This window comes from Zalophus californianus, chromosome 2, assembly GCF_009762305.2.
Source record: "Zalophus californianus isolate mZalCal1 chromosome 2, mZalCal1.pri.v2, whole genome shotgun sequence".
NCBI classification, from domain to species: domain Eukaryota; kingdom Metazoa; phylum Chordata; class Mammalia; order Carnivora; family Otariidae; genus Zalophus; species Zalophus californianus.
Window position 1 is genome coordinate 184,991,950 of NC_045596.1, and position 15,279 is coordinate 185,007,228.

The window sequence follows — 15,279 nt, forward strand, 5'->3', positions numbered from 1 at the left end:
CATGCGGGGCTCGATCCCAGGACTCCGGGATCATGACCTGAGCTGAAGACAGACGCCCAATGACTGAGCCACCCAAGCACCCCAAGGAGCAATATTTTTAAAGCAATATGTGCATTATCTAAAATGAAGGTAAAAGGAATGAATTGAATCGACCATTCATTGTATCTGTTGTTCTTTCTTCATATTTAAAGATAAGATTTTTAGTTGAAGTCTTAAATACTATGTTAGACCCCATGTGTAATCAAATGACCTTTGGTTTGATAAAGCATAGATGGATATACAACTCAAGAACACTGCATTTTATGCTTCTCACTTCATATGTAAACCTGATACACTTAAGATATCTATTTCCCATGTTCTTCTACATCTCTAGCAGCTGTCTCAATTCCAAAACTTTCTCTTTTCTCTTTTTTCTTAATTTAAAAGATCTTTGTATGATAAACTCTCAATACACTCATTCAATGCAATGCCTACTCAGTACCGAATACATTGGAATTTGGAATTTCCAAAAGGTTCTAATTTTTGTTTGTTTGTTTGGTTAGCTTTGTGAAACCACTCTTTGATAATGCTTAAACTTGTAAACTTCTACAGAGTAAGGAAGTGTGTTTTTCATCTTTTTTAGTGCAATGCTTTGTATGTGGTAGATACAGTAAATGTTTACAGACTTAATTAAATATGCTACTACCATCTATTCAAAACGGTTAAAAAGAGTAAGGTTCTTGATTCTGTGGACTCTTATTTTCTTTTTTAAAGACTATTTATTTGAGAGAGAGAGAATGAGAGACAGAGAGCATGAGAGGGAAGAGGGTCAGAGGGAGAAGCAGACCCCCCCGCTGAGCACGGAGCCCGATGCGGGACTCGATCCCGGGACTCCAGGATCATGACCCGAGCCGAAGGCAGTTGCCCAACCAACTGAGCCACGCAGGCGCCCTCTTATTTTCTTTCTAATCACCTATCTTGGCGTTATACTTCTCCAAATGTTATCTTTACCTTTCATTTTACTGAAATCTCCTTGTCTCCTGAGAACTTCTTCCCCTGAAGCACTCTCAGGCATTTTTTCCACAACCCAGTTTATATTGGTCCCTGTTGGGGTGGTTGTTATCCACCTCCCCTGTTATTGCCATATTTTCACTGGGAGAGTAGTAGGAGATGAGCACAGAGAAGTAGCTGCTGGTCTTTTTCTCCAACCCCTGCCATCATTCTTGGGGATTTCAGGATCCATTAATCTTAGCTTCTCAGTTCTATTATTTAGATTTTTTTGCTCTAATAAGTGCACCCTTCTCTGCACTCCCATGACCATAATCTAGACTATAACTTTTCCAAATTAAAACTTCAAGAATTCTAAGTCTCTGACAACCACCTGGTATCTTTCCAAGTTACTCCATCAATGCTTCAAGCCCACCCCATCAGAACCTCATATCCATGTGCCTCTTTTATGGCTCATTGTTCCCCTCACATCCTCACTTCCCCACTTGGCTTAGAATTGATGGCTCATCATTACAGGACCACAATCTCTTTTCCAAAACCCTTGGGAACAAATGTGTTTCAGAATTCAAGATTTTTTTTTTTAAAAATTGTGGTTAAGTACACATAACATAAAATTTATCCTCATAACCATTTTTAAGTGTATAGTTAATTCATATTAAGTGCATACACATTGTAGCACAATCTCCAGAACTCTTTTCATCTTGCAAAACTGAAACTCTATACCCATAAAGCAAGAACCATCCCCTCTTAGCCCCTGACAACAACCCTTATAGTTTCTGTCTCTATGAATTTGATTATTCTAGGTACCTCATATAAGTGGAATCATACAGTATTTGTCTTTTTGTGACTGGTTTATTTCTCTTAACATAATGTCCTCAAGGTTTGTCCATATTGCAGCATGTGTTAGAATTTTCTATCTTCTTAAGGCTGAATAATTTTCCATTGATTGTACCACATTTTGTTTATCATTCACCTGTTAGTGGACACTGGGGTTGCTTACAATTTTTGGCTGTTGAGAATAATGCTGCTATGAATATGAGTGTAAGGCATTTCTTCAATACCTGCTTTCAGTTCTTTTGGGTGTGTATCCAAAAATGGAATTGCTGGATCATATGGTAACTCTAATTTTAATGTTTTGAGGAATTGCCATACTGTTTTCCACAGCAGCTACACCATCGTATGTTTCAACTAACAGTGCAACAGTGTTCCAATGTCTTCACATTTTCACAAACACTTGTTATTTTCTGTTTGTTTGTTTGTTTTTTATAGTAATCATCCTAGTTGGCATGAGGTGGTATCTCCTTGTGCTTTTGATTTGCATTTCCCTAATGGTTAGTGGTGTTGAGCATCTTTTTACATTCTTATCCATTTTCTATTTAATCATTTTCATGATGCCTTGCAATCTCTATAATCACTTAAAACTATACTTTTGAATCAGTTATTGTTGTATACAATTTATCACCCTTATTAGACGAAACCACAACACTGTGGACTATTGTTTGAAATTGCACATGTATATTGTATTCTGGGACTGAATGACTTACTTTCATGGCACTGAAATTGTTGTAATCTAAGTTTTAAAGGAAAGGGAATGTTCTAATGACTAGTTTTATCTATTTTTTGACAGATTGTCGAATTTTTAGGAGCCACATGATGACTATAAGTGTATAGCAGTCAAGAATTATAGAAATGCTTTTATTTTAAATACATAATTTGTTTGGTTTTATTACAAAATTTATCCAGACAACTAAATAAGAAAGTAAAATCAATACAATTTTCCACATTTATGGACTCTGTTTAAATTAAAGGAATACATTTTGTAATGTATATAATCAAATAAAATATAGAAATAATAAGCTCATGATGCAACATAATCTTAAAGTTCCACTATATTGTATAAAATTATACAAGCCATATATTTTTCAATGAGCATTTATTTTTTTCTTTAAATTTTTTACTGTTATGTTCATCACCATACATTACATCATTAGTTTTCAATGAGTGTTTAAAAACAAACATTTAGTAGGTCAGAAATTTATCTCCAAAGAAATAAAAAAAAACCGTTAATAAAGAACACTGTTGTTTATTATATTTTAGCTTAATTTGAAATTAGAGAGTTACCTAGTGATATTCCTGACATAATTTTACTTTTTAAATCAGTAATTTCATTACATTTTCAAAGCCTAAATTGTGACTTCCTGTAATGTTTATGTTGAACAAAACAAGGTTGTTTGGGAATTAAATGTAAGTTATATATATATATATGTTTAAGGATATGTAAATATACTTATATTTATATGTAAATATATATGTATATATATCCTGAAAAAATTATACAAGATAAAGTAGGATGCAAAATGCTCTAAATAACCAACTTATTTTTTCACACACCACTTATAAATGTAGTTGGGCCTTATATAAGGAACAAAACTCTCAACCAACCAACATGGCAGAGAACACAGTACTAATGAAGACTTGAATAGTAAGTTAGGTACAAATACCAAATTAGGAGACTGAGTCACATGGTAGGAGGATAGGGCTTGCTAAAAATCAAATAACATGTTACGACAAGATCTGGGATTATAAAGAGCAGACCCTAAATTTCCAGGGAGTTACTTAGATCCTGTTCACACTGTTCCTATATATCTATACCTATAGGTAGCTCTGTTAGTGGGCAAGCAATAGAAACTGACTCTGATTAAATTAAGCAGAAAATAAGAAAGTAGAAGAATATTGGAGAGTTCACAGAATCAAGGTGGAATCTGGAAATTCAGGCTCTATAACCAGAGAAGAACCAAAGGAGTAGCAAACTCAGCCAAGGTCAAACCATGAGAACACGGTGGTTAAGATGGCTTTCCAGGACACTTGATGCTTTTGCCGGTGGACTCAAGATTCCAGGGCTAGTGCTGGGATTTTTGAAAAAATGTGCTTTATTAGCAGCTAATTTACATAGAATTAATGTACACAATTTTGATGTATAGCTAATTAGGTTTTGAGGACTGTGTACACCTCTGTAATTACCATCCTGATAAAGACAGAACATTTTTATGCCCTAGAATATTCCCTTCATAGTCAATTTCCATTCTCACATCCCAAGCAAAAGCTGATCTATTTTTTATCACTTTTGATTAACTCTGCCTGTTCTAGAAGGTTATATAAATGGAAGGAAGACACTATGTCATCTTTTGCATGTGGCTATTTTCACTTAGCATGATATTTTGGGATTTGTCCATATTGTTATGGTAGTTCTTGTCAGTTTAGTTGTTTCATTTTAGTGTGCAGTACTAATTCACTATAAATAATAATAATAAATAAAAGTTAATCTCATCTAAAAAATAAAATAAATAAATATATCACAATTAGCTCAGGCATTCTTCAGTTGATGGGCATTTGGGTTGGTTCTACCTTTGAAATATTATGAATGATGCTGCTATCAACATTCTTATAAAAGCCTTTGTATAGATATAGGTTTTCATTTCTTTTGGACAAATACATGGGTGGAATCACTACATCATATTGTAGGTGTATGCTTTACATGAGACTGACAAAGAGTTCTCAGAGGCCATTGTATCATTGGCAATGTTCCAGGTCTGGCTTTCACCAACATTTCATACCATCACTCTTTTTAATTTTATCCATCCTAGTGAGTGCTAAGTAGTATATTATTAGGGTTTTAGTTTGTATTTCACCGGTAACTAATGAGATGGAGCATATTTTCACATGTTTGTTTCATGTGCTCATGTTCATTGGCCTTTGTCCATCTTTTTTGGTGTGTCTGTCTAAGTCTCTTGACTATCTTATATTTGGGTTGGTTTGTTTCATGATTGAGTTGTAAGAGTTTTCTTAGTATTCTGGACACTAGCACTTTTTCAGATATATGATTGCAGATATTTCTCCTAGACTGGCTAGAATTTTTATTCTCTTTATAAAGGTGATTTTTAAGGAGAAGAATTAATGTGAAGTCCATTTTATCATTAAAAAAATGTTTAGTGTTTTTTGTGTACTCTCCAAGAAATTGTTGCCTATGTCAAGATCATGACATTTTTTTTCTATGTTTCCTTTTTAAAACTTTGTTGTTTAGGATTTACATTTAAGTCTATGATCCATTTTGAGTTGATTTTTGTGTTGGTGTGAGATAGAGTCAGGGTTTGATTTTGTGTTTTTGTTTTGTTTCCCATTTGGATGTTATGTTTTCCCAGTATTGTTGAAAATAGCCTATTTTTTGTTCTTACTAAATTACTTTGATAATTTTATTTTAAAAAATCAGTTGCTCAGGTGTGTGGGCCCACGTTGGACTCTGTGGTGTATTTCAGAGATCCCTGTGGCAACACCAAACTCGCTTGTCCCCTATAGCTGTCTAATAAGTCCTGAAATCAGGTAGGTTAAATCTTCTACCTTTATTGTTGTTCTTCTTCTTCTCCCCCCCCCCTTTTTTAAATAGAAAATTTGGGTTTACTAGGTCCTTTGATTTTTTATGAAATTTAGAATTAATTTACCAATTTCAAAAATAAATAAATAAAAGCCTGGTGGGGTTTTGATTGGCATTGCATTGAATATCTAGACATGAAAGAATGGGCATCTTGTTAATATTGAGTCTCTTCAGTACTTTGCCCTGCAGATAACAGTCCGTTTAGCAGTCTCAGACTCTGATCTCCACTTCTCATCTGAGTGGGACCCTCATTCCCTGCATGGACTCTAGCTACTTGTGCTTTGGTCAGAAATTGTTCCAGGCTGAAAGTTGGGGTGTGGAGGTGGTAACCGGGTTTCATCTCCTGGACTGCCCCTTCTCTCAGGGATCACTTTCTTTTGCTCCTGTTATCCAAGGCCTGGAAACCATTTTATTGTGTATTCTATCCAGTTTTAGAGTTGATCATAGAGATAGTTACTTTAGCATGGTTGGCAGTAGAAATGAATTAGTGCTCAAATCTTAGTGCCCATCTTGTCAGCGGACTTTCAAGGTTCATTGCCATTAATACTAAACCAACTGGGCTTTTGTCTTTGGGCTTCCATTTCTGTGTCTGAAAATAAGTCTCTACTTCATAAAGTTGTTGTAAAGATTAAACCAGTAAAACATTTAAAACATGGTCTGAAACATAAGAAGTATATGAACATTAGCTATCTTATTATTTTTGAATCACTACCCGAAGACTCAAAAGTCTGGAACAGAATCATGCAATTGGCAGAACCCAGTTCATGTGCTCTGCTGATTCCCTTGATGCCAAGAGGTTAGAGTATCTAGTGCTTTTAACCTCATAATCAGGGAATCTCTTGAGAAAGAAAGAGCTTGAGATGTTGGGTACCAGAAAATTAAAAAAATATCCTCTAATACACTGAGGGAGGAGTTCGAACATGGAACCATGGAAAAGTAAAATCAGTAAAGGTGCCTGTGAAGGTTCTATTTAGCATCATTTATGATCTAACCATAAAAATATAATGAAACATGTATACAGTACAATAAAATACATAATAAGAAAACCTCAAAGGCATTTTGCCACAATCTACCAACTTATCTTTTGCATATTTCTCAAATTCCTTTTTAAAAATTATATGTGTAAGGGCACCTGGGTGGCTCAGTCGGTTAAGCGTCTGCCTTCGGCTCAGGTCATGATCCCAGGGTCCTGGGATCGAGTCCCACATCGGGCTCCCTGCTCAGCGGGAGCCTGCTTCTCTCTCTCCTCAGCCTGCCTCTTTGCCTACTTGTGCTCTCTATCTCTCTGTCAAAAACATAAATAAGATCCTAAAAAAAAAAACTTAAAACAATAAAAATAAATTAATTAATTAAAATTAAATAAATAAATAAATAAATAAAAAATAAAAATTGTATGTGTCCATGTATGTGTCTGTGCATTTTAACAAAGAGCAGAGTTCTTTTGTTTTGTAAATAAAAATGTCCCTCATAGAACCAATAATCATGTTAATGTTTAGCATATGAATAAGATTTTTTTTAGAATTCATTTTATATAATTCAAAGCACTTTTTTTGTTAAATATATACATCACACTAACGCATATATTTATCCATTAATTTTCTCAACCCTAAAATGTTTCAATGCTGTTTTGAAAGAATCCTAAGATATTCAATTTTTTGAAATGTTGCAAACTAAGTGGACGGTACAGAAGAATAAAGACATGATCAGGCACGAGAGACAGCAGACAAGGAAGAAAAGAAGAAAAGGAATTATCAGAGCAATTGGATGGATTCAGAGGAACCATGTCAGTTATTTCTATACCCCTGGGTTGGTGCTTCTATTCTTTGTAGGTGTCTGTGTGCTGAGAGTGAGGCTTGAGTGGGAAGATAAAGGAACAGTGAAGGAGAGGAACATGAACTTAGCTTTAAAGATATCAGATTCCTTGACCATCAGTAGACAAAGCTCACCATTCTCTCTCACCTTCAGGTAGACAGCTTGCTCTGAAAGACCTCGATCACGGAATTTTCTCTGCTCTAAGTGAGCTCCCAGGGACAGTAGCAAAAACCAGGATGAATCCCATAATCTTTTGCAAAAGCAAATAACCTCCCACTTAGCAAGTATTTGCCATAACGGATTGCTCAGGATCATTTCACCTTTCATCTTGTTCACTATATCCCAACTGTTTGTATCCCCTTGTACATGAAGCACAAGTACTTTGTGGAAACTGACTGCCTTGCCTTCCTCCATTGGAATCAGAACACAATTTGGGCAAATGCAAATTGTGATATTTTCCGCAGATTTCTTGGAAAGAAGTTGGATTGTTTTTCCAAGAAATATACTGGAAGAAACAATCTTTCTTCCTACGGAGTATAATTAAGTAAGCATGTCTCTCCTGTTAGCAGCTGGTCTCCATCTTTTGACCAGAAGGAGAGGTTTAGATTAAAGTTAGAGCCAGTTTTGAATTGAAATAATACCACTGAAGACAGAGAAGAGATAGGAGAAGTCTGTTTTTGGTAATATCATTGTGCCACTTGACCAAGTCTTCTGAGCCAGTGATTCAATGACAATTTGAGTTTAATTTATCATTATACACAAAAGATTCCTAAATAATACACTCTCATAGAACGAAAACTTCCAATCACTCTCTACCTGAAAATATTTATCTACAGAAAATTCTTATTCCCTCTTTTCCAACACTAAAAAAAAAACACAATTTGAAATCATAGCTCTGTCCACTCAAGTTCAGCCAATTTCTCACCAGAAAATATAATTTCAGTTATTTGAACTAGATCCCATGTGTCTACTTTTAAGTTTAAATTGCCATCTTTGTTTTTGATATTTCTCTTACATAACTAGATATTTCTTAGTCAACACCGGCCATTTCTTCTCCAACTATGTTATTACCTATGGACCTTCCCTCTCATACTCCTCATTCAGGAGTGTTACAATCTCAAATATAAGAGGCAATTAGAGAGCTTACTAAAGCTACCATTTATCTTAAAAGGTTGAGCCACCTAATGTATAATGAAAATAAATTTACATGATGGAGGAGATTACTATTAGAAAATTAACATTAAGGGGTTCTATTAAATAGAAAATCAACCACTTTTATGGCTATATTACTCCCTTTGGTTACTAAAGAAATAAATATATTTTGACTGTTTTTTCCAGTCTTTCTTAATTCCTTAGCTTTTCAATACCTAAAATTTGAGTATATAATTGGAATACAAAACTTACTAGTTTTGTGCATTTTCATTAAAAATATGTTTTGAAAATGTTGTGATAAAGAGTGGCTTAAAAGTTTTGGCTCTAGGCAAAGGAATAAACAATGACAAATTAATAGGAAACAAAATAACTAGCAATAGCTTCCATGAGGCAATGATTCCTGAATTCATAGGCGTCCATGAGAGTCTTCTTGGTTCTAGAAACTGACCACTTAATTTTATTAACATTATAACAGTTTATCCTTACATTTCTATTATGAATATTTACTTTGTGATATGAAAAAACAGACTTCCCTATTATATTTCATCCAAGGTAATTTTATTCCTTATCAAAGGTATCTCTGCTCTCTTCATCTAATTCAGATTTTTTCTTTTCCCAATAGAATCAGAGCTAAGTGGAGATAGGTGGTCTACAGATTCATCTGTTGGAATAAAATATAACACTAGTAGGGAAAATTTGAAGATCCTTTGCCTTAGAGGCAGCTAATGCCTGTCCAAATAAATGTAAAGTGAGAACAAAATTAGGACAGAGGCTGCAGCATGTTTCTATGCTTCGGTGTTCATGTGTTTATGCGTGTGGGTTTAGTATAACTCAGTTTAGAGAAAGGGACAATTTTTTTAAATGCATAGGAAGGTCTTAAATACCTGAGGAAATAAAATATTTGCTTTCTGTCTGTATTTATGACTTTTTCTCATTATTAAAAGTTTCATGGTACATGGAAAAATATTAAAAGGTGGGATGTATTCTCAAGTTTTTAAAGTATACTTTATGCAGGGCATCAGACATTTCTGTAGTAATAACAAAGAGCTGTCTATTGTAGACAGAAAAAGCCCAAATTTAATAGAAAATATATGCTAAGTGCTTTTCCAGTCATAAGGATGGATTTGTGTTAAACAACACAGTTTCTCACCTCTTGGTCCCTGACTATACATTACATATATTTTCAAGTAGATGGTCAGAATGAAAGAAGGTTCTAGAAACAAGTGACCCCAAAACCAACAGAATTACCTTGGTGAGCTGAAGTAAATGAAACACATGGGCACCTCTTCTGGATGCAGTCATAGAAGAATGTATGCAAATATAGTGAGACATTCTCCAGAAAAGAAACATCTTCTGGGAAGGTATTCTTTTCCAATAAAGGATATTGGGTCCCCTTGTTCTCTTTTCTTCCTTCAATTTCTGTATTTTGCAATTAAATTAAAAAGATGAACCATGACAGATAGGAGTTGTGTGTTTTTTTAATAAGAATAGGGTATATTATTGTCAAATCACACAACCCATCGTACACTAGCAGATTTTTGAAAAAAGAACAGTACTTTTTCAATCAAGTTAAAATATTTCTTAATTAAAATATGTTTGTGATAAATGCCCTTTTCTGTTCATGTATATGCACCCAGTCCTGCTTGATCTTCTATTTATTGCCAGTCATAAAACTTTCTGCATATTTGGGAGGAATTCTTAATGCTGGCAAGGCTTTGCAAAAGAATGCATTAGTGTTTTTTTGTTTTTTTTTTTTTTTTAATTTTTTTTTTAAGTTTTTATTTATTCATTTGAGACACAGATACAGAGAGAGAGAGAGAGAGCGAGCATGAGCAGGGAGAGAGGCAGAGGGAGAGGGAGAAGCAGGCTCCTGGCTGAGCCAGGAGCCCGATGTGGGGCTCGATCCCAGGACCCTGGGATCATGACCTGAGCCGAACGCAGACGCTTAACCATCTGAGCCACCCAGGCGCCCCAGAATGCATTAGTGTTTGAAAGGGATAGCAGAGCTGACCTTGGAAAGCCACTGAAAAATGTTTCACTGAACCAAATAGGAGCCCAAAAAGCAATTGAAGGGTAGAGATTGAGTGATGAGAAAATGGGGAAGGAAAGTAAGGTGAAAACAGGGAAGAGTTTGGGAGGGAGCCTATTAGCAGAAACAAATTAAAAATAAATCATTAGGCACCCAGTGTGATTGTAAAGAAATGAGATAAATGTTCCTGCGTGGCTTATGGAAATGTCTTCTTACTTCAGAATCACACCAGGCTCTTAAATCTGCTCACATTTGTCTCATGCTGATCCCCATAGCAACGAATTTCCCATTAAGTGAACTTTGAAAATATGAAAAGTCTTAATTTATGAACTTCTCAAGGGCAAAAATGGCGTCCTTTGTGATTGAATAGCCAGTCCTTAACACAGTGTGTGGCACGTTGGGGACATTCAGTAGATATTTAGTGAGCAAATATATTAATAAAAAAATAATTATTTTTAATAGAAACTGAAATATAATTGAAATTATAATTATACTTAAAACTTAATATTTTACATTCTCTCAATTCTCCATTTTTGCCTGAGTTTGAGCTAATTTATTTCACAAGTTTAATTTATCTTTGAAACTGTTTATTAAAGATCAACAAATTTTAAGTAGTTTTTCAGAAAACATAAATAAAACATTTTCAGTAATTATTGAACTCTGTTCTTTCTCCTCACACTAAGTATTGTAGCAAAAAGGTCTTGACTTTGAATTCCTACTTCTGGGTTTAGATTTCTGATCCACCACTCACGTCATCCTGGGCAAATCATTCAACATTTCTGAACCTTTAAAGCCACACAAAATAACCTATGATATTACTATTGTTGGGATTAAATGAAATAATGGGTGCGATGATATATACATATCAATTCTTCTCTTCCTTCCCTTCTGAATTTTGAGAGAATTGACTGACTTATAGGTAAGCACTGACCTCGTAATATTCTGAACAGGAATTTGTTTATTTTTAGTGGAAAGCTGCTGTATTTCTCTATTTCTTTGAGGCTGTGTTGGAAATATGTTCTCTCCTCAGTGTATCTCCATTGATCAAATTTCCATTACTATTCTTTTTAAATTCAAATGCTTATTTATTTGCTGAAAATGGATTTATCTAGTGGAAAATAGTGTTTTAGGTTTATATTCCTGTGGGAATATATTTAAATAGTTTTCTAGAAGTAAAAAGCCGAAGTTTTGAAAGCCATATGTTATAATATATTGTCTTTCCTTGTCATTACCTATTTGTCTTTCAATGCCCAACTGGAGTACATCATTATCCACAAAGAAGCCCTCAACTACTTGGGCAAGAGTTCCTTTGTTTCCTGAACTCCTTGACTTCCCATTCAGTTTGTTTTCAGCCACATGTGGTGATATTTTTAGTTAATTAAGACATATATATATTAAAGACCAACAATGAGTCAGGCTGGGAATACAAAGAACAGAGGAGACACAAGTCTAACCATTCTATAATGTGATATTTACAATGAAGCTACATTTATTTTAGTTCTTCTTTATAATTAACCACCTTATCTTTACTACATTTACAGAGGGTTGTGTGAAACTTTGCTATATACAATTTTCCTTTCATATTTTATAGTTAAAAGAAAACCCACAACAAAATTTTAAATGTTATAAACAATAGTACTTATAAATAAATTTCTTTCTGAATTAGATTTGTTTGCAGTCTAGCAGTTGTATAGAATTGAGACCAAATTTTCAGTCTTAGAACTTAATCTTACCAAGGTCAAAAGTATAATGCTCAAAAACACATAAGATGATTATCAACCTTATTCTGTTCTTTTCAGATGCTATTAATTATTCTGTTACTCATCCGCTCTGTTCATATAGAATGAGTTCTCAAATTCAAAATTGAAACCAGTGTTATACCGCATGCGTTGTATTCTAGCAGTCTTTCACTTGCCCTGACAGACTTTGAGAATCATTTAAAATTCTATAAATTAGAAGTCAACCCCCTCCCCATTCCAGCCTGAGTCTCAGTATAATATAAAGTCAAATGCAACAGATTAATGTACTTTGTATCCCTGGTTCAAAAGTAGATTCTCTACTGTATGATTTTTCATTTATACTTGTGCTTTTTGTAAACACAAAATACATCTCTTTTTCTTGTTCATCACTCCCAGAGTCATAATGAACACAGAATAACCATTAGTAGTTATTGATAATGAAGGATCCATTAGTTCCTTGGTCATGCTTGTCTGATGTAGTTAATTTAAAATGCTTAACTATGTAAATAATGCACTATCTTCATTCAATGTAGCTTTTTAAAAAATCCTTTTAAAAATATACTCCCTTAACTCATTACACTCCTGGTCTGCTTCTGTGCTAATAGTAGAAAATTAGTGGCTACTAAATCACCTTTTGTGCAAGTTGCCATGTAGCTCTCCTTATTTTCTTTAATAAATAATTAAAAATGGTAATGTCACTATTAAATGATGCAGTTCAGATAAGCAGATAAAGACACCAGGGATATTAGAAACAAAATTGGAGTGTAAATGAAGGAACACAAGTGACGGGGTTGTACATTTTCTCTGGAACTTGTTTGATGATAAAAGAAATGTGTTCAAGTAGCATCATCTTAGGCAAAGTCCAACGGAAAATTTATTGAAATCAACTATCTTGCAGAAGAGTAAATGGAAATCTGACTAATGAATTTATGGATCATGTAAACACAGACCTTAATACCTGGTCATCAGCTTTTAAGTGATTCATATTCATATGTGAAGTTGTAATCCTTCTAGGTTATTAGAAGACATTGATTATTGATTTGCTCAAGAAGATTTGCAGGCAAATCTACAATATTTGCAATATCCATATCTATATTAGGGAAGGACAGAAATAGACAATAATTTTCTTTTCTTCACAAAGTTAGAGATGAATAGTCACTGATGAGCTGCTTTTAATGCAAAAGGTCTTGTTTTCTAGGCAAAAATTAATTTTTTTAAAGATTTTATTTATTGATTTGACAGAGGGAGACACAGCAAGAGAGGGAATACAAGCAGAGGGAGTGCGTGAAGGAAAAATAGGCTTCCCGCGGAGCAGGGAGCCCCACGCGGGGCTCGATTCCAGGACCCTGGGACCATGACCTGAGCCGAAGGCAGACGCTGAGAATGACTGAGCTACCCAGGCGCCCCCAGTTTTCTTTCTAATAGACTTGCAAAGACCTGTTGGTGCTTCTGAAATTCACTTTCCTCCAAAATAATAAAAAAAAAATAATTTTGCCCTATTTAAATATATAATTATTATTGTTACTAAAATTTTGATTGTTACAGGCAAAATAAATCCCAAATCTATAATTAACAAAGTAATTACATATGTATGTGTGTGTGAATTATTTTAGTGCACTAGCATCACCCTCTGTAGAATTTGTGACATTCCTACACCAGTTGTCACCCTAAACAACAGGCTGAGAAGGGAAGAAAATAGCCTCTGCATTGTGAAACATAGTTACAGAAATATTTCACAAGTGGAAACCAACTGTGGCATAAGGGAATTCTTCACATGGCTTTCAAAGTGGTGTCCAGGCAGAATCTTCCTGGGTATTATCATCTGCCACGAGTAATTAAACCTTTCTCTTCCAGCAGTCGCAGGAAGAGAAATGGCCGAAACCAGAACACTTCATTGCTGATCTGTCCCAGAAAAGGGCTGAGCCAGAAACTCAGGGAGATAAGGAAATTCTGCTCCAGGATCCTGTTTCTCATCAGTTTGTTAAGTGACGCGTCCCCGTTTTCAGCGGTGCACGGTGAGGAAGGGTGGAATCCTGAAGCGCAGAAGAGGGGTCTCTGATCCAGGCATCCTTTCAGCTCTTCCCGATAAATCTCTATTGCTCTTGTCGTTTACATAGAATAGCTAAACATTGACTATGCCTACATTCAAATGTAAATATTAAAGTGTATTCCCAAGGAAAATGTAAAATGCATTTTGGTCCATTTGGTGACTTAAACTATCTGCTCGATTGCTTCCATCCATTAGTGTGGGTAAGAGAGAATTGACTGAACCTCTCTATGCAAGAACAATCAAATTAGGCCTTCCATCTACAAAAGTGACTATCACAATTACTGAATGTGCATATTGCCCACCATAAATCCTTCCTGAAAGTAGGTGAAGAATGAATAATAACTCCTTGAAGTATTTAATAGCTCGGAAAAGGGAAATGAAATACCGTAATTATTCAAAATTATAAGGGAAAAAAATTGTGTGGTTTACCCAAACTCAGAGAGCTACAGGCTTGCTTTATGAAAGTAAACATAAGTTAGAGTTTTCTAAACAATAGTCTAGCCACCACATCAGACCTTAGATCCTAAATATTTATGGAAAAGTTTATAAGAAAGTAAGATAGATGTGGTCTACCTCAAAAAATTCTTTACAAAGATTCTGCTCTAGAAAACACTCATAGTATATTCTCGAAAGATCATCCTTTAGGTAGGAGCTATAAAGAGCATTTCCATGACCAGAAAAGGCATAGCAATCCAATGTGCTATCAACACACATAGTTGTCCTTGAAGACTACCCCTCTGGGAAAAAAAAAAAAAGATTTGAATAAAATTAAAACTTAACTATAGTCTGTGGTTAGCCTTCTCTCTTTGTCTCTCTCTGTGGGTGTCTCCCTTTTTCTTAAGAATTTAAGATTATATTTGACATCTGTGTTAAAAATACAGCAAAGACTAAGACATGGAGATGATTTAAGTATTTCTTTCACATCTACAGATTCATATTTAAAAGACAAGCAAGGTATGTATTACATATGTCATAGGAAAAATCTCTAACGGCCAGAATTCCACAATCTGATAGCAGTTGGTGCTTATATCATTGATCCCACTCTGTTTTACAAAAGGTGGAGAATTCAAGGTTCATAGAG